Here is a 21,660-nt window from a genome sequence, read left to right on the forward strand (position 1 = left end):
CTCATCTCCTGCAGGTTATGAGTAAAGGGTAGTTATAATACCCTTAGCGTGTATCTATAAGGTTCAGGTGGGTTTGACGATTCTTTGAGTAGATTAGGTATATGATTAATGTTATTGTTGTTGTTTATATTGGTCCAATAAGTGGACCAAGTTAAATTATGGTTAGTATGGTGGGTTCCTTGAGTGAAATGGATTACGATGTTTCTTGATATATTTTGGAATTTTTGTTGTTTGAGTCATGGTTTGTTGACATGGATTGTTAGATTCAGGATTAATTACTTGGTCAAGTTTAGAATTGACTTGTTGTCTCTAGATTTGTACTTGACTAAAGTGTAGAGTTACTTCAAAAGGCTAAATGGCATAAACTTGAGATATTTTATCATAACGTGTGTTCATAGTTGTACTTGTTACAAGGTGATGATTATTAGCTTCATTTATCATTGAGGTTAATCAAGGCATAAGTAAAATAGATTTACTCATAATACCTGTTAGGGTTAAACTCTGAGAGATAGGATGGATGAAATTTGAGGCGAAATGATGAATGATCAACGGAAATAAGAATGGAAATACCCTTATGTAGTACAAGTGGATAATAGTGTTTTGAATTAAAATATTATATAAGTTGTTATGTTTTCCTTTGTGATTTATATATTGTGTTTATGTGATCTAACCCTGGTCGGTCGATAATACCTAACAGTACATGTTACTTATACTAATACTACTTTTTCTATATCCTTTTTTGGGTATAGTCTAGTTGCAGGATCAGTTGATATTTCACATGCGACATGGATAGTGATCTCCAACAACTTCTACTCCTCTCATTTGTGGTGGAAGTTGTGTCAAGATCTTGTACTTGTATAGACTAGGTCCTAAGGATAGTTTCTTTATTTGCATTTAATATTTGTAAAACCACTTGTAATAAAGTTTGGTTATCGTTATTTATTTAAGACTTCCACATATCATATTGATAGGGGGAGTAAGGAGTTCTCCTATCTAGTTAGATTATAGTAGGTGCCTCACGATTTGGTAATTTGGATCTTAAAATCAATACCGCCAACCTCAACCCCAAGCTTACATAAAAGATCTATATACTCACGCACACCAAAGTTCCTCTCTAAAATTCCAAAATATTCAATTCCTTTTCTTCAGTATCCTTTGGGCAATGTGCAACCATATGACTATGCATCTTCTTATCCACAATGTCGTGCACCAATCTCTCAAATTTTCACCTCCACAAATTTGCCAAGGTCCCCCCAAATCTAATTTCAACCTAGGCCAAAATATGAAAGCAGGAAGAGACTAAGAGAAAGTTTCACACCAATTGGGGAATCTTATAATGATTTTTTCTTAAAATTGAAATAGTGGGGCATGATTACTCCTCTACTCAAGCATACTCTTGACCGACATTTAAGAAGCTTTGATCCTTCAATACAATATGCATATCATTCTGTTGTTCAAGGACACAGTACTGAAGATTTTCATGCTTTGAAAAAAGAAACAAAAAAATGATTCAAGAAAAATCAATAATAGTGCAAAACATTGACGCTACAAGCATCACACAGAATCATTCACCAGTACATAGTAATGTACAATTCTTAAGAAGTGATAAGTTAGTCATTGGGACCTAGAAATTATTTGTTGAGGAAAATATATTTGACAATGGTGAAAGCTTTATTCATGATGATGTGCAAATCAGTGTCTAAGATGTCAAGCTCAGTAACTGAAAAGTCATTCATCTCCCTACTAGGAAGGAATTTTGGTAGTCAGTTTTGTTTTCTTTTTTGTTACCTAAATTATTTCAGATTTATAGTCCGGGATCTATCTTGTTTTGTTTCCTTGTCATTAATGTTTAAGACTTTTTAATCTTTTCTTTAAAAAAAACACAGTGTCCCTTTTGCCTTTTATTTTAATATATGTTGTTTGTTTGTTTTTTTCTTTACAAAAACCTTTCTATGATAATTCTTGTGATATGACATGTATGTAGAATTTTCAGTCGGGTTTTAAAACTCAATATAATCATGAAGCATTAAATCAAAAAGTTAAAATTGAAAAAGGAGCACCGAAGAAAAAAGGTAGTGTGTTGAGATATTTGGTGACCGAGTTGAAGCCTCACTTGAAATGATTGAGACAATCACTTTGAGAACTACAAAATTGACTTAGTCATCAATAAGAAGATTCACCTTAAGAAGTTTGAATTGTATCAATCAAAAGAAAACTTATCTCCAAGAAGGCATGAGTTGTCGATGCTAGGGATGTACAATACAAGTGGAGTTGTATGTTTGACAAACATCAATAAAGTGATACACGTACACGTTCTAAATCTAGGTCAATATCGGAAAAGATGTTTTGTATGATCATCATGTTTTACTCTCATATTGCATGTTATGTACTTGCATTAAGGATTGATATGATGAAGGTATTTCATTCTACTATCCAAATACAGTGTCATCCTTTATTTGCCCATTTTGATCTTTAGTTCTATTTTTTTTGTACCCTTCTTTTGGAATAAAAATAGAGTCTAAAAAGTCAACAAAAATGTTAATAAATGAAAAAAAGCTTATAGAGTCAAAAAAAGTCCAAAAAAGAGAAAAACAAAAAGACGAAGAAAAAAACTCAAAGTTAGAATAAAAAAGAAGAAACTAAAATCACGTAAAAGAACAAGCTGTCTGAACTATGTTTGACCTGATTCATGCTATAACAAGATATGCAGGTAGTCCTAATCTGGGGTTTGATCTAGCCAAGTAAGAAATCTAAATTACCCAATTTAAAATGACTAGGGCACGAATTATTTTTCATTAATTGAGTTGATTCCAAAAGTTATAAGTCCAACCTTATTATAAGTGTCTTATGAGCCTCATGTCTCCTTTCTTCCTAACCCTATGCAAAAGTCATGTTACAATCAAAGAAAGATCTTCAGATCAATTTTTGAGAATGTTAAAGCTAAGCATGCGAGGAACATATATGACATCGCATTTGGGGCACTGTTTGTCTTCACCAGCATAAAGAATTAGGAGAGAAATAAAAATAAGAGTCTTATTGGTGAAAATCCTCATTGACACCGTAAGGCGATGGCAAGTTGAGAAAAAAATTAAAATGAAAAAATCCTATTGGTGAAAACCTACACAGGCACCGTAAAGCAATCTTGAGTCAAAAAAAAATTAAAAAAGGAGATGCTTGTTGGTGAAAACCCTTTAGGGCATCACTAGCCGAATGCGGTTTTTGACCTGGATGCAATATGTTTAGGGAAAGAAACACGGTTTCAGATTCAATGAGTTTAGCAATCATGAATAAATAGTTTGGATGGAAAGATCAAGTTATTTCATCCTAAATGCATGTCATAATTATTGGAGTCTTCTACTACGCTCAGATAAGTTTCTCTTTCCTTCATTTATGAAAAAGGAACACCCATTATCTTTTCTTTCCTTTCTGGATTTCTATTTTTGTCTTGTGTTTGTTATCAACGTAGTCATCATCATTTTTCACGTATCTTTGGGTCAAGTGTATGTCCAAGCAAGTGAGAAAGAACTTCAAAACTTGATACCAACTTCTTTAATTACACAAAGCAAGACAAAGTACCAACACATAAAGGTAACATGATCCCAAGTGAAGCAAAACACCCAAAAAATTCTTGTTAGCAGACAAATTATTGGATTCATGAAAATACAAAGGGTCAATAGAGTTTATCTCAAAGACATGATAAAATAGAGGTATGATGTTTGGGTTAGAGTTACTCTCACTAGAATAAGTTCAGATCAGTGGTGCATCAAGTCAATAAAACATACCAATAATCTGCAATATATTTGAACGTAACAAGTACATGAGTGAATGCCTAGAAAGCCAAGTGTCGCAAACCACCACCAAGTTTTTAGCTCATATTTTTTTTAATTAAAACAAGGGCAAGATTTTGTTCATTGAGGACAGGTACCTATGAGAAAAACATGTCCATGTGTCCTTTTAATTTTTATCAGGATCCTTTAGAAAAATAAAACTTTTTTATTTAGGACCCTCCTAGAAAATGAAATTATCAGCCCCCTAGAAATGAAATTAGCGGGACCCTCTTGAAAAAAGAGATTAGCCGGATCCTCATGGAGAATAGGATTAGCAGGACTCTCTTAGAAATGGGATTATCAGAACCCTCCTAGAAATGAGATTATTGCCACCTAAAAATAGGATTATCGAGACCCTCCTAGAAATAGGATTAGTAGGACCCTCATAGAGAATGGAATTAGCACGATCCTCTTGGAGAATGGGCTTAGCAATACCCTTGTGGAAAATGGAATTATCAAGATCCTCCTAGAAATGAGATTATAGGGACCCTACTAGGAATGGGATTAGCAGGACCCTCTTGGAGAATGGGACTAGAAGGATCCTCTTGGAGAATAGGATTATTGAGACCTTCCTAGAAATAGAATTATCAGGATCCTCCTAGAAATGGGATTAGCAGGACCTCCTGAAAATGGGATTAATAGGATCCTTCTGGAAAATAAGATTTTATTTTCTGTTCAGGACCCTCCTAAAAATGAGACTTTAATTTTCTATTCAAGACCCTTCTGAAAAATGAGATTTTTTTTATCATAATCATTTTGAGATGCCTTTTGTTTTAGTTCACTATTGTTTTGATTTCGGGAACCTACTTGGATAATAAGGTAAAGACTTCCAATTTCAACCTTAGGAGTCCACCTGAAGAACAGGAATCACTTTTATTTTAAGCTTAGAAACCCGCCTGAAAATAGGGTGGTCAAAACTTTCATTTCAAGCTCAGGAGCCTTCCTGAAAAATAGGGTTTATTTTCAATTTCAAAGGTAGTAGTAGTAGTAGTAGGAACCCGCCTTGATAGTGAGAATTACTTTCAGTTTTGAAGTTTAGAAGTCCGCTTGAAAAATAGAAATCATTTTCATTTCAAGCTCAGATTTTTGCCTGAAGAATACGGTCAAGAATTTCATTTCAAGTTTAGTAGTCTGATTGGAGAATAGGGTCAATTTTCAGTTTCAAAGTTAGAAGTAGCAGAAATCCGCATGAAAAATAGGGTCTATGTTCAAGTTCATTTTCAACACCAAGAGTATGCATAACGAAAGAGTTCACTTTCAACGTTCAACTTAAGAGGAAAGATCTAATCACTTCAGAAAGCATTGAAGCTTCAAGTCAAGACTAAATAGAAGTTACATAGATAGGATTTTGTAATTTTATTTTCTTTTTATTAACTTTTAGTTTATATTTTGATATAACGACAGGAGTTGTAGATCAAAACCTCGACAGAACCTCACTCGACTCTCCATCTCGATATAGTCCCTCTCCTTTCTTATCTCTTGAACTACATGTGACTTGATTTTCTTATAACTGGAGATAAGTAGAATGCCCAAAACCAAGGCTCAGTCGTACTGTATCTTCCTTTTCTTCTTTTGAATGATGACCGATTTCAAATTTATCTTGTTGTCTGCATTTTTGTCCATACACGTTTTGTCTTTCAAGTCAAAAAAGGGCAAGTTGCAAACACGTAATTCATCCCTCCCGAGCTTAACTATTTTGTCGTGATACTTTATTTAATCTTTAATTGAAAATCTAAACAATAGTAATGAGTGAATTAATGTCATATAGAAATTTTATTTTTATCTCCATCCGTAACAAATTAGATACTCCCTCCGTTTCGGAATAAGTGAATTGCTGGAGGATTTATTGGTGTTTCAAAATAAGTGAATCATTGAATTTTTTTTCAAATTTACCCTTACGATTTGACAATCAATTAACTTTTGAAAAGATATTACAAGGTTAATTTTTTCTTTTTTTGAAGTAAAAATGGAAAGTTTATTAAATTTTTGTCTTTAATGTTTTTTCATTAATCTATATGCTAAAATTCAACAATTCATTTATTATAAAACGAAGAGAGTATTATTTAATAGTTATTTTTATTTTTTATTTTTTATTATTTTCTTGAACACCCTTAAAAATTCTACCTACGCTATACTTCACCCTCGTACATTCAGTAAATGAACCCTCCCCACCTTTCTAGAAACTTCCTCCCACTATCCAATTTGGACAAGTGTCCCTCTACCCCCACACTCCCAACCCACCTAGACTAGACAGACCTGCATCCCCTTCTTCTTCTTCTTCACATTTTTCCTCTCCAACTGTACTTTACACACTTCATGGCAACAACATACTACCAGCAAACCACCTTGAACCTGCATTTTTCTCAATAGTGAATAACAACAATATACAGATGGACGTGATAGAGATTAGAGGGAGGAGGAGGGAACACAGGAAAAACACCATTAATGACTCTTCTGTAAATAATCAATAAACCCACACACCATTGAGGAGCAACACAAATGAACATAGAAATACAAAGAGTCCTTCATTTTTTGATGGACGCTAACCACATACAATTTCCACGTGAACAACAGCCATGAATTCTCATTGTTAACAACCAGCCAAAAACTCCATTTTTGAATTGAAAATTTTCTTTTCCTCCATTAACATGTAGATGAGGCACTGAGAGAAGAAAATAGAGACAAAAAAATTATGAACAAACTCCTCCATTCTCAATTTTCAGAAAATTCCTCTATTTCTATTTTAACTTGAACACACACATTTAATACTACTACAGACGCCACTTCCTCATATCCTCCACTGGCCAAAGAAATCAGTCCGACAACCAAACGACCCCCCTCCAATCATCACCCTCCTTCGATAACACTAATAACAACAATAACCAAAAGCAATAAAACTGTCAAAACCCGCCATCACCACCGCCTCATTTTTCTTCTCCCTTTCAACTCTCTTTCGTCTTCACCAGCTTCAACTTTGATCACCACTACCTTTGTTATTGTTCCAACATTGGCATGGTCAACACCAAAAATAGTCCTTCTATTAGTATATAAAATTAACTTTTAGGAAAGAATCAGAGTTTGGTTTAACATTTTAGATTTGGATTTGGATTTCAAGCTTATCTCCGATCATGATTTCCTTTGGGTTTGTCAGATTAGGGATTTCATGTGAAGATTTTGGTTTTGTTCAAGTTATCGGTTTAGTTTGAGGTTCTGGATCCATCTCTCTCCAAACAAATAATTGTTGGTTCAAATTTTTTAATTTGAGGTCCAATTCTATCTTTACCTTCTTAATAGTATCATGTATGGTTGTTTCTGTGGATTTATACTATGAATTTGAGTTGAATACATGTTGATGTGGATTTTGCTGACTAGTTTTTGATAGTTATATTCGTCGCAGTTGATTCATATCGGCATTTGAGGTTCTTAAGGCATCTTAAAATTGATGATACTAGGAGGGATTAAAAATTGATTATTTCATAATAGAATTGATTTGTTTAATTCATTATTGACTTTAATTCAGATTCATTTTCCACTCGATAGCAATCATGTTCAGCCCGGAGAATTAGGTAGGAAAATTCTAAATTGATAATCATTTGATACACGAGTTATTTTTCTTTATTGTTTGTCTTTGCTTCAAATATATTTATTTATCAGGCAATGTCCTAGGTATCATGTATAAAGGCGAGACAAGGCCTAGATCATCGGGTGAAGCATAGCTAGGGATAGTGTAGTTAGCATAAGCTTATTTTTACTTTTTTCTTTTGAACTGCATAATTAGATTGGACATATACTTTGCTTTGAACCTTGGTTTGTTTGCTTGCTTGTGTTATTTCACATTTTATTCATTTATAGTGTTAATTAAATCGATACGAGTCAATGAAGCAATCCTACTAAAATCATAGGATCGAGGGTACCTCACACTTTTTCCTCAATCAACAGAATTCGTTAACTAAAATCTCTATTTGCCTATGAGTTTTCAAGATAATTTTAGGTGGCTTGGCACACCAAAATCAATGTCAAGTGGTAACTCTAATTTTAAATGAATCGTTTTTGTAACACCTTATTATTTTTAGTCACATTTTGGTACTTGAAAATCCTTTTGAACTTTAAATCAATTTCTATATATATGAAAAAAGGTATGGCACAATAGTGTGCTACTATTCTGCGCCCTTGATAGAAGTTACATGAAAAAAATGAAAATAGGAGAGTGGTGGCGAACAACAACAAAATACAGTTCCATTAGAGATGATGATTAGAAAGCGGACTAGAAGCAGGAAACCACGAATGGAATCTAGACCAAGGGAACTTTGATGGAGCAATACTAGGTACTAGATCTAGCTAGGAGGTGGTGAGCTAAGTGACCTTAAAAGCTGGATGGATTTTCCTACCACACATGAAACAGAGGATCAACATGTGAGAGTATCATGCATGAGTGTTTGATCCAAGCAGGGAAATCAAAACCCAATTCAGTGAATGATAAATAAGGATGGATGTGGGAGATGGGGACAAGGAGAAAAATTGGACCACCCTCTTTGCAGGTAATAAACTAGGGGCCCTTGGTATGAATTTGACCAAATTTATTAAGAATAATAAACAGTGTGCGTAATTAGAAAAATGATATGAAGAAGATATTAAAGCTATGGAAGATGGAGGGACTAATTTAATAAATATTTCATGTTCTATGACGGAAAATAATAGTGAAAATTTTGATGAAAATTTCTAAAAATACATAATTTTCATGGTAAAATACCAACGAATCCTAGAAACAAGGAGCATAGTAAAAATTATCAAAAATGTTAACGTGAATTCTAGATTTGAAAAAAGAATTAAAAGATGCAATTGCTATAAACGAACGAATGTTAAAAGCATGGGCGGCTCAACTACGGAAGAATGCATAAAAGCATGGGTGGCTGAACGAATTTGATGGCCTAAACCCAAATCATAATAAGATTATTTCAAGTATATTCAATAAAATTAGCTTTTTTGTGTATCACACATGTATCTTGTGTGTCCCACGTGCATCTGGTGCAATATACGTGCATCTTGTACGACGTACGTCCATCTTATGTACATTTCGTGTGTCATTTTGTGGAAAAAATGACTTTCATTTTGAATTAAAAAACTTAGGAAGAAGACTTCAAACTCGATTTGAAAAGTATTTTTACTATGACAGTTTTGGAGAAAAAAGGGTAGAGCATTCATTGGATGTCATCATCTCTCAATTCTGAGAAGATGTGAACCCATTCTCCCTTATTCCATTCTTCAATCAAATTTAATTGTCTGAGTTTTCTCAAAAGTTCAACAATTTTGTCGATTTCATCAAAAAATAAGAGTTCTTAGGGTAAGTTCTTTTTCATGATATGGCCAACTATCCACATTTTCATCAGAAGATGGCATCCTTGGAAATACCCATATCCATTCCTACATCATCCCAAAGACCGATAGATGTCGGCTAAGATGACCGGTGCTAGAAAAAAAAGGGTTAATTGTGCCTCCTTTCTTAGCCCGTTGAATAGAGCACAGACAATCATAATAATTCAAGTGTTGATGGTTTAGCTCGGGCCCTTAGAAAATACCATGGTTCTCAAAAAGGCTATGGTGAATGCTAACATTCAGGCCTTGTCCCAATTCCGATAAGATAAAATTTGAACTTGTTATCCCAAAAGCTTCTTGCGGTGCCATAGCGATTGCACAAATCATTGAGGTGGATGTAGGATTTTGATATCCACGTACATGTGAGCTTGTATAAGCCGAAGTGTTCAAAAATTTGATCAATCAATGGCTTGTATGGGATGAGGATTTGTGCTTTGGGATATAGCTTTCTTTTGCGGAAGCTTAGGATGCCATCGGTCAGGTCTCATATTTCCTCTATTGTTGGAGTCAATTCTGTTATTTAAAATTCGAAGACCATTCTATCATTATCTTAATACCCTGTTCTATCATTGCACGATGTCCTAGTAATTTCATTAAGGATGGTAGATGACCCAAATGCATTGAAATCATACTTTTCTCTTCTCTATGTCGACGGACTCATTCCACCACATTCTAAGTTGCAAAGGGGCTTCTAGAATTGTGTTGAACAACAATAAATCAGTCATCCTAAAATTATTCACGTTGTTAGTCACCCCATTTTTGAACGTAATGACATGTTTTTTTCTAGGCACATAAGTCTTTTAAAATATAGCACGTAAGGCATGATCATTTTTTTGGGGTCGAGGGACCTTTAGACTCAAGGTGATCTTGCTAATCAGCCCGGTATCCTTGGAGTATTAGGTCTCTTAGGTCAGCATGCTTTGAGCAAGGAATTTGGCTTAGCACAATTCTAGTTGTACTAGAGTGGACTTGTCGAAAAAAGACTAGAAATTCATGCAGACTATCACGGACTGAGACTATAACAGTGCCACACGATCCAGAGCCGATTAATTATCTTATCATCTTGAGAAATTTTAATTTTTACTAGAGAAAACGACCGCAAAAAATGCATAATCGTTGTCCTAATGCAATCTACTTTTTGCCATTTGGCAGAATCAACACAACAATTCATAATTATAAGAGTTCAAACAATAAGCAAATAAGTTATCAATTATTAAAATTTTTAATAGTTACTCAAATAGTTTTAGTTCAAATATTCGGTTAGAGAACCAAGTTGCATCGTCAACAGAGTCGCTATTTTTATTTTGCAAGAAAAATGACTTTCGTTTTGAATTTGAAATCTTTGAAAAAAGACTTCAAACTCGATTTGAAAAAAGAGTTGCCACTTAATTTATTTAAAGAAAAATTTTAAAAATCTTTGAAAAGCACTGAAAATAGAAAAATTCTTTTTAAGTTCAAAGAGTATGGTGAAATGGTTCTTATTAATACTTTAGGAAAGGATTTTAAGGCACCTAACATATTTGTTAACATGTGGTTGTCCGGCTATTTGAAATCTAACTTGACTAACTTGATAAAATTGCTTTGTGTAAAAGGACTAAAGGAAGGATGAGTATTTCTAAAAAAAAAAAAGTTAATCTAATTTAGGAAAATGGAGTAGGAAATTACAAAATACTCCAAACGCTTATTTTAAGATATAAATGAACTTAATTAGAAGTAGATTGAAAAATTACAAAAGAAATAGAAAAGTCCAGCATGGATTCGACTAGTTAAATAAGGTTAGTATCACATAAAGATATAGTAATAAACAAAATAAAATAGAGAGTGAGAGAACGTAATTGTATTTAGGCCTTCTAAGGCCCAAACCCCTACAAGATAACACAATTGGACTTTTCAATTGCTTGATTATACTTGTCTTAAACTATTTTTTTGGACTTTCAAGACTGCAAATATATTGCACCTTTCCTAAACTATAATTGAGCCTTTTGAGGTCCAAAGAGATAATTTTCAAGATTTTGAATCTCAAAATCCCAATCTGTTGATTGCTTGTTTTCAGGTCATGGGCTTTGATCCATTCGTTGCTCCATTTTCCTGTCCTAGAACTAAAACAAAGTGAGCCTTGAAGGCCCAAAAAGGAATTCAAGACTTTTAAGTTTCAAATATAAATTAGGAGAAATGATAGAAACGACACTTCAAATTAAACTATTTTTATAAAAATGACCATGGATTTAGATTTTAATTTTTAGCCATTTCAATTTACTGGCTTGTTTTATACTGTTTCTACACACCTTCTATACAATTTCTATATAAATCTTATACATATAAATATTCTATACGATAATTATACAGTTTTGATACACAATTTAACAATAACTGTACCTTTTTTTTACATGTTTTATACAACAATTATATAATTTCATACACTTTCTATATATATATATATATATTTTTTTTTTATATATTTTATACATATATATATTTGATAGAACTATACAATTTTTATACATATATCTTATATAGATAGATATTCTATTTAACGATTATATCGTTTTTATATAATTTAATTATTATTTCTAAACAATAAAAAAAAAGCAGAATATTTGATCAGTCAAAAAATTTATAGCAAAAAAAAAATTGAAATATTTTTAAAAGGGTCAAATTCCCCAAGTTGAATATACTGTATCAGTATTGTATATAGATTGTATCAGTATTATATATGAACTACGTAGGCCAAAATGACCCAAATTGAGAAAGAATAGGAAATGGCCATAAAGTGACATTTTTTTACCCGGACATTATATGTCCATATACCCAAACTTGGGCTATTCTTTTTTAAAAAGGCTACACAATGTCTTTTTCTCTTTAAACTGCGTATAAATAATAAAATACCAACTCTTTTGGAAGTAATTACACTCTTTTTCACTTTTTTAATTACTTTATTCTCTCTCGCTATTAATATACATAACATTGCCGACATATACATAACATTCTGTGTATATGTTGGGATTTTTGTAATATATTTAGGGAGTTGAGATTTTTTGTAATATCGAAAACATAAGTTGTGTATTTGTGTAATTTTTAGTTAAAATATTGCTTCTCCCTCCCCGCTATTTTACTTGGGCTTCGGCCACAAGAAATATCTGGTGTCTTTTGCATCACTTCGTATCAATCCTTTTGGACTTAAATTCTGGAGGTTTTGGACTTGAAGAGATGCAAAGGAAGAAGAAATCCAAAAAGGACTCCAAACAGATTTTACATACAAAGAAAAAAAGGCTAGGATTAGAAAATACTACATTAACTCACAACAAATGAACTAACATACATTAGCAAATTTTATCCTAATGGTAATAAAGATCAGCTGGAAACTAGACCCACATTTATTTCAAATGAACCATGCTTATGCAAAGAAGCTAAAACAAAATATAGAAGGCAAGACCAGTATCTCAAAAGTATAAAAAGACTTTCATACTCTTAAGATAAGAGGTAGTTCGTGCTAATCAGAGACATTCTTTAAGGCAGTCTAAATTCACATAAGTTTTAAAGAGAGGACTTTGAAACAACTAACATGATTTCAATAGTATACTATTTGTAAAGAAAATATGAGCAAATTCAGTAACTCATACTATACAAGAGTAAATTTTAACATACTTAACCAAATGACCAAGAACTTCAACAAACTTAACCTAGGAATGTAGTTATTTTTAGATTTGAGGAAACTAGGGATACAAATCCCATGTTCGTTTACTACATTCAGTCATAGTTTCAAAGGAAAAGAAGAAGGACGGGGATATTTAACAGAGGATAGAACTGGATAAAGAGAGAAAATTAGAAAGATATGACAAGAAAATTGTTTATTATTTAACATAGCCTTTTTGAACATACGATTCTTAACCGAAATCAAATTATCAATAACAATCTCACAAGAAAAATCCAAACAAATATCACTTGGATCCATCTTCATTCTCTCTTTAGTTAATCACTTTAGACCACAAGCTAAAGGATCGTTGAGGATTCACCAGGTTTGCGCATTCATGCTAACAAATAGAGGTGAAGGATAAAATCAATAATAAAGAAAAGAAACTTACATACAGACCAAAGAAAGAGAACATAGCTAAGAGCAACATTCATATATAAAGAAAAAAATAACTATTTTCTTAAATGTGACCTTATAAAACTCTAAAAGTTTTAGGCCTACGAATAAAAAGTCACGACTAAACAAAAATATCAGCAAACGATCATATTCAAGAAAACTGCGAGACATACTCTATCCATATTAACCAATATCAAAGACAGGAGAAACCAAATCCATTCTCACACTAGTTGTGAGATTCAACTACCAAAAGCATCAAAAAACAAAATCATAAATACAACAGTAAAACGACACCGACATTCTAACGTAGGATTCAACTAAAACTATAAAACTACAAAAAGTACTAAGCTACAAGAAATTTCGTAACAACAATAATAAAATAGAACTACGAAAAGAAAAGAGATGGGGCCTTACCTTTTTGGAGCAGCAAAACAAAACTTCGAGTTGTCGAAAAGAAAAAAATTCACTGTTTATCTGGAACCCTAAGCTAAGAAACAAGACTTACAAGGATCGCGATGTAAAATTGTAACTAGAGAAAACCTTCTTTTAATTCAGAATTTTTTATTTTTGCTCAGAAATTTCGATTCCAAGACTTGCTCTCCACCAAAACAGTGGAGGTCTTTATAGGAAAACTTTGGGGTCAAATTAGGGTTGATTTTTGATGTAGGAAAAGGGTTTTGGAAGTTTTTTTTTTGGAAATTTCAGAAGTGATACGAGTACGATCACGTAGATGGACTTATGAGGGCGTACGTTAGACCCGAGGCTTGGTGTGTGCAATGAAGTGCAAAGGAGCACCTAAATGGACACCAAAACAGTCCACTACATACACTAAATGGGGCAAATCAGTCCACTACATATACTAGAGGGGTGTCCCTTCACTAAGGGGCCTTTTGGTCATTTTACCTATTATTTGTAATACACTATAAATAGAATAATGTAGGATTTCACTAGGGAGATTTTGATTATGAGTTCATAACTCTTGAAATATTTCCTCTCTAAGGAGAGAAGACCACCAACCCGAAATTGTAACTAGGGAAATCAACTTGAGAGTGGAATCACTCGTGTTAGATTCAAGCTTGGAAACGTTGGATGCTTGGGAGATCGGGGTCACTCTTGTGCCAACGTAAGAGTTAGGTATTTGATGTGTGTGATGTTAAGGTCCAAGAGTGGAATAGACTTTTGGGTTGTTAATATTATACCTTCAATTTGTCTAACTATCTATCCTTTTATTTCTTTGTAATCATGTAGTAGTGTTGATGTCGTAACCGTGTGTTTGTGTTGTTAATGTGGAATCCAAAATTAGTCTATTGTTCATCTTGTTCTTGTTGTGTTGCTACTGTTTTGGTGTAATTACGCCATTGTGCCTTGTTTTCTTCTTGTTGGTAGCGAATCCGAGAGGGGGTCACCAAAAGAGGTCCTCGATTTCTTGATTAGTGGACTAATTTTGGTGTTTGTTTCGTGCTTCTCTTATCTTTCGTGTATCATTTGGTATCAAAGCATGGCTAGATCTTGTTCCTACAAGATCAATCTTGGGCTTGCTTGTTAGAAAATTCAAAAAAAAAAGTTGAAATTTGAAAATTCTAAAAAGAAGCATATCTGTCCATTTTTGTGTCTTGGTCGAAATTGTGTTCTTGTTGTATCTTGACCGAGATTTTTCTTGTTTTGAGTCTAGATCTAGGAGTCATTTTATTTGTTTTATTGTTTCTAGTGTTAGCTTTTTTTCCTCTAACATTAAAGAAGTCTAGATCTAGATTTGAGCTTTAATTGTTGATATTGTTGTTGTGAACCTAAACTTAGGCCGCGTGATTGTTGGACATGTGGTGTGTTGTTGGTTCAAGGTTTGAATGTGTATGGTGGTTATTGTGTTGTATTTTTAACCTTGAAAATGTGTTGTTGATGTTTGGGGTCCAACTTGAACCTTAGAACTTTAAGATTAAAAAAAAAATATGTTCTTGGTGTTCTTCACATCTTCATCTATTGTTGAAGAAAAAGTGGATGTTTGATCTTGGAAGTTGAAGAAAGAGAGTGTGTATTTTGTTAGTCTTGAAAAACATATTTCCAAAATTTAAGACCTCTCAAGACTTTTACAACCAATTCCAACCACTCAAGGAATTCAACAACCACTTTTCCAACAACCTTCCATGATTTAAGGACCATGTCTTAAGGAGAAAAGTCAAGTCTTGCTTTTTGAATTTGAAAGAGGATTTCAAGACTTGTTTCTCTCCTTAACCAATTCCAAATTATAATTGGACCAAGACTTGAATTAGAAAATAAAATTTGATAACAACCGCAACCAATACGTGGTTGCCACATCACGTTTTTACTGTTCACCGATAATTTTTAAGCTCAAATTTCAGATTTCTTAGTTTTATTTTATTGTTTCCTAGTTTTGTTTGTTGGTTCGAACAATAATTAACAAATTAGTAATCTCCTACTAGATTGTAAGGTCGTTGTAGAGTCTGTTTGTTCGTGTCTACGATTATTGTGTGCTTTTATCTTTTGTGAATTCGTTGTATCTTGTTGGTTCAAGTCTGTAAACAAATTTTTTTTGAGTCAACTCAAACGAAAATCTATTTCGGGCAAGAGTAGACTCGACCCTCAATCACTCGCGAAGTACAAGCCAACTTTCAACACTTGTGAAACCAAGTGTGAGGTAAAAATCAAAAGTGAGAGTGTGGTGAGGCATTTTTGAGCTAACAAGTTTGTTGTTTTGTTGTTCGTTGTTGTATTTTCTTTTAGGTACCATGGCTTCCACCAATCTCGATGCCACATTTGACCGCATCACTGACAATATTAAAGACATGAAAGGGCAAGTTGAAAGGCTACGCCAATTGGTATTCACACTTATCCCAATAAATCCAAAACCTAAGGTCCAAACACCTTGCGGTGAGAGCTTACCGAAGGAAGTTGCTGCCCAAACTTGTGAAGGACTTTTACTCCGAGGTAAAGATGAACATACTCATGAATGTCAAGGAAAAATTGCTAACTCTTATACTTTGGTACATGTGAATGATAAACATGTGGTTAATAAACCGTTGAGTGTGAGTAGTAGCTTACCTACATATGAGTATATTGATTCCTTACAAATTCTAGATGATGTACATGTTGTGCGAGTGGATACACTAGTTGATCCTATAGATGACCGAATCGACTCTTCTAGTATGATCGATTTGTGTCCACCTAGTGTTGAAACTATTGTGTTGAATGAAAGTACATAGTTATGTGAAAATTATGTTGATCAACTTATGTGTAAAACTTTCCCACCACTTGAGAATATGTGTGATATGATTAATGAATCTTAAGTGAATGAAGAATTTAAAGATGTTGGTCAAGGACAAAGAAGTGAACCCGTGAGCCTATGTTGTTGTAAGGATTCTAATGTTTGCTTGGCTCATAGGTTTAATCATGTGTTTGACATATCTTTGAAAATAATTTTTCTTGTACTCTTTTGCATGACACCCCACCCGTGCTTGACAAATATGGCGACTTGAATTGTAAACCCTTTGATGTTAATGGTGGTTTCTGTCTACTCGAGGACAGTAGGGTAAATGTGTCATTGTCTCTTTGGGGTGTTGCTCATATCCGTGCATCCATGTTTGACACACTTGTATTTAAGTTATGTGAACCACAAATTGAGGATGACAAGTTGTATTCTTGTTTGTGGAAGGGTCCAAGGATGTTAAAGACTTCTTGTCACCTTCATGGGGTTGGACAAGTTGAAGTATCTTGTGGGACTCTTGGAAGCGTGCTTCACATTATTTATAGAGGGAAGCCGAGTTCTTGGGCAAACTACGTGCCTTGGATTGGATTGTTGCATGGTAGTTTCCCTATTGGTATGACTCCCTTGATGGAATGCCTTCCTTCGGTAAGTAGTTGGAAGGAGAGAGGTCCTACGTGTTTGCAATATCCCTTTCTCTCATTGTGTGTTCCTACTTGTGAATACATCTTTGATGAAAATTATTTCTTTGGTGCCTTTCTTCATTACCTATATGCATATGATGATATTCATGATGTTGTTGAATATATATCGTATGAGAGGCATAGTCTCGGTTTTTGTCCCTTAATTCTTGATGTTCATCCGAGACCTTTCGTTTGTGGTGTTGTACAAAATCTTTTCATAATTAACACAAAAGATCCTTGGTTGTACTTCAAGTGTGTATCATCGTGGCATGATATTTCTAATTATTTATTTTGCTAACCCGAACCCTCATGCCATGAGGATGTTTACTTGTTTGTTTCCTCTTTGATTTTGCAAGGTACGAATTTGAGGTTGAATCCTTTTCAAGAAGGGGAGGATGATACGAGTACGATCACGTAGATGGACTTATGAGGGCGTACGTTAGACCCGAGGCTTGATGTGTGTAATGAAGTGCAAAAGAGCACCTAAATAAACACCAAACTAGTCCACTACATACACTAAATAGGCCAAATCAGTCCACTACGTATACTAGAGGGGTGCCCCTTCACTAAAAGGCCTTTTGGTCATTTTACCTATTATTTGTAATACACTATAAATAGAATAATGTAGGGTTTCATTAGGAAGATTTTGATAAATATTATGAGTTTATAACACTTGAAACATTTCCTCTCTAAGGAGAGAAGACCACCAACCCAAAATTGTAACTAGGAAAATCAACTTGAGAGTGGAATCGCTTGTGTTGAATTCAAGCTTGGAAACATTGGATGCTTGAGAGATCGAGGTCACTCTTGTGCCAATGTAAGAGTTAGGTATTTGATATGTGTGATGTTAAAGGTCCAAGAGTGGAATAGACTTTTGGGTTGTTAATATTATACCTTCAATTTGTTTAACTATCTATCCTTTTGTTTCTTTGTAATCGTGTAGTAGTGTTGATGTTGTAACCGTGTGTTTGTGTTGTTAATCTGGAATCTAAAATTAGTCTATTTTTCATCTTGTTCTTGTTGTGTTGCTACTGTTTTGGTGTTATTACGCCATTGTGCCATGTTTTTTTCCTTGTTGGTAGCGAATCCGAAAAGGGTCATCAAAAGAGGTCCTTGGTTTCTTGACTAGTGGACTGATTTTGGTGTTTGTTTCGTGTTTCTCTTGTCTTTTGTGTATCAAGAAGGGATTTTGAATTAGAGAAGAGAGGATTGTAGACGATAAATTTTTAAGTCAATAAAACAATAATCGAGACAGAAAAAATCGAAGTAACAAAATATAATATTTGATTTCAAATGAATATGTGTTAAAATCTCTGTGGTAATCCTGTGATTCTTCAAAGTAATATGAACTTAGACTTGAACATGATTTGGATTCAAGGGCTTGAGTAGCTTGATCTTGAATCTTCATTTTTAGGCTTGAATTTGGATATCAGTTCATCACAAATACTTGGATGATTTCTACAAACGATGAATAAGTATATTGATCTTGAACAAGAATTATGTTGTTCTTGATCTTGAACTTAGTTGTTTGAAAATTATAACTTGCAGAGAAATTATGATTTTTGATCCACGAGCTCTCTTCTTACTTTTTGTTTCTCAAAATCCTTTTCTCTTTATGAATTATGAGGACCTCTATTTATAGTTGGAGGGGTAAGGCCATAGTGTGATTTGATTGGTTGATTCAAAATTGACCAATCACATTTTTTAGTGATAAGCTCTAATTTGATTGGCTAGAACATGTTATCTGTATACATGGCATGATTTAGTGGCTCATTTCGTTTAACTTGGATTCTCACATAATATTGACTCATATCATATTTTTATTAGCTCATTTCATTTAACTTGTATTGCCACATAATATTGACAAATGTCATGCTTTTAGTGGCTCATTTCATTTACCTTGGATTGCCACATAATATCGACATATGCCATGTTTTTAGTGGCTCATTTCATTTAACTTATATTGCCCCATAATATTGACACACGTCATTCTTTTAGTGGCTCATGTCATTTCACTTGAATTGTCAAATAATAACACATCCTATGCTTTTAGTGGTTCATTTTATTTAACTAGGATTTTTAAGCTTGGGTAGTACCCATTTGGGCTTTGGGTTAATAAATATGGGATCATCATTTTAATTAAATTAGCCCAATGTATTTGAGATTAGATGATTAACCCAATCATATTAGTCACATTATTTGGACTTTTTTTTGAATTTAATATAGTCCAAATAAATATATGAATTTAAATTTAATAAAATTTCAATACTCACAAATGTCCCCTACTTCAAGACTTGTCAAATTTAAATTTTTCTAAAAGTTGATGGACTAGACTTGAAGTACAGTTAAGACAACAATATTTTTTTGGTTGTCTTGTATGTAGAAAATGCTTGTTTCTTTAGCTTCAAGTAGTCACAAAATTCCACAAGGATATTTTTTTAATTCCGTATTTGATCCAAGTATGTCACATAAAATGAAACGGAGTGAGTAAATAAATACCCATGTTGAAAATTTTCACGTGCAAAAGTTTTACTAATAGTGAAATGATAATTTATTACTTGTAAAGTAGGGTCCACATTTTAGGATCGTTATCTTTAAAGTTCTTGATAAACTTTATGAGATTTTTGATAGTAAAGAAAACATTTTTGTCCTTATCTCAAAAATATTTAACTTATCAATATTGTATTTGTGTTAGACTAGAATACTACTATTTATTGTGACCCTCTTTTTTTTAACTATAAATAGCAGGTAGCTTCTTTGAAACTATTCAACAATTACGTGGAGAAACTTTTGATAATCAACCATCAAGTACTTACTGAACGTTGCGGCAAAAGGGTAATACACATCCTCCTTTTTTTGATAATCAACAACAATTCTTCCTTCCTCTTTTTTTTACTGGAAATGTTTGTGCTTTTTTTTGTTCGTGTGTCGCCCTTAAAAACAAAAAATGTGGCCTAGTCACTTTTGTTGACTTTTCAATTATTATTTTTTAAAGTAAACAAAGAGAGTGAAAAAATAACTTTCGTTACTTTTTTTTTAACTTTGTTGCCAGCCGCCTTTTTACTTTTTTTTAGCTCTTTGACTTTTCAATAATAATTTTTTTAAAATAAAAGTAACCAAAAAAAAATACTAGTTTTGTTACTTCAACAACTTTCTTTTTCTTTGCTTTGACATCGTAATTTTGAAGCTTTAAAAAAATAGAATATTTGAGTATAGGGCATCATAAGTGTTGTCTTATTTGAGCCAAAGACTATATACCATCTAAGACAAAGACTTTACATAGTTTGCGGCTAAGACTTTTACACCATCTGAGCCAAATATTGCTTTATTCGAGCCAAAGACTTCACACTGTCTAAGACAAAGACTTTATAAAGTCCGCGGCTAAGACTTTTACACTACTTAAGCTAAAGACCTTACATTATTTGAGGCAACCACTTTACACTGTCTGAGCTGAAGGAGTCACATTGTCCAAGTTGACAACTTTATATGATCACTACTTAACTGAAGTTGATCACATTTGAATTTAGAGTTCATAATTCATAATTATGGAATTATCAAGTAATTGCTAATGAAATACTCTTCTTCTTTTTCAGTTTGAATCATGGTTTACTTTAGAGATTCAACATCTTCTTCCCCTAAGCCACGATATCTTATAATATCAGATCATAAGGATAGCAAGGTGAAGACAAAGCTACTTATTAGTACGCCATTGTCTGGACAATATGTTGCTCCGTGGCCACCTTTGGAAAACATACCTGATTTGAACCAATAGACTCTTGAATCTATAATCGTCCACCTAAGACATGGGTACTTTACTCTTTCAATCATCATACTAAAAATATTGCTAGTACTTTTCCATGCTTGGAACGGCGAATATCATAAATAGAGAGAATAGGTGGGGTGAAACTTTTCTGCTTAGTGGTGAGTTTCACTATATTCCTGACTATTGGGAATGGGCTGAAGATGTTCTTAGTAGTAGTTACCAGACTTTAAAGGATGCAAAGCTTTACTATGTTGTATATGGTCCACGTTTTACTTATGACCATAATACAAATATCTTTCAAGCCTTATGTGAAGCTTGGTGTCCTATTATGAATATGTTGCTTACCTCGGTTTGAGAAATTTCCCTGTATCTTTAGGATTTACATACTATTGGAGGTCTTCCAATAATAGGAAGTTTTTATAAGGAAGTTGTACTGGATGTTACAAAACTTACAGGCACTTATGATAAGGGGAAAAGGTTCCTTCTCAAAACTTATGAATATTTACTTGATGCCTTTTATCAAATATATGAAGGGACTGGTGATAATCCGAGCATTCCCATGAGAAAATGGATACAGTTTTGGTGTAATAAAGCTTTCAAATATGAGCCACCTCTATCGAGAAGATAAAGAAATCCATTCTTCTAAAATCATCGCATAACCTGACTGGAAAGCTCGACAAGGTTGTTATTTGGTCATCTGAAGAAGAAGT

Source organism: Capsicum annuum, chromosome 9 (assembly GCF_002878395.1).
Source record: "Capsicum annuum cultivar UCD-10X-F1 chromosome 9, UCD10Xv1.1, whole genome shotgun sequence".
In the NCBI taxonomy this organism is placed as follows: domain Eukaryota; kingdom Viridiplantae; phylum Streptophyta; class Magnoliopsida; order Solanales; family Solanaceae; genus Capsicum; species Capsicum annuum.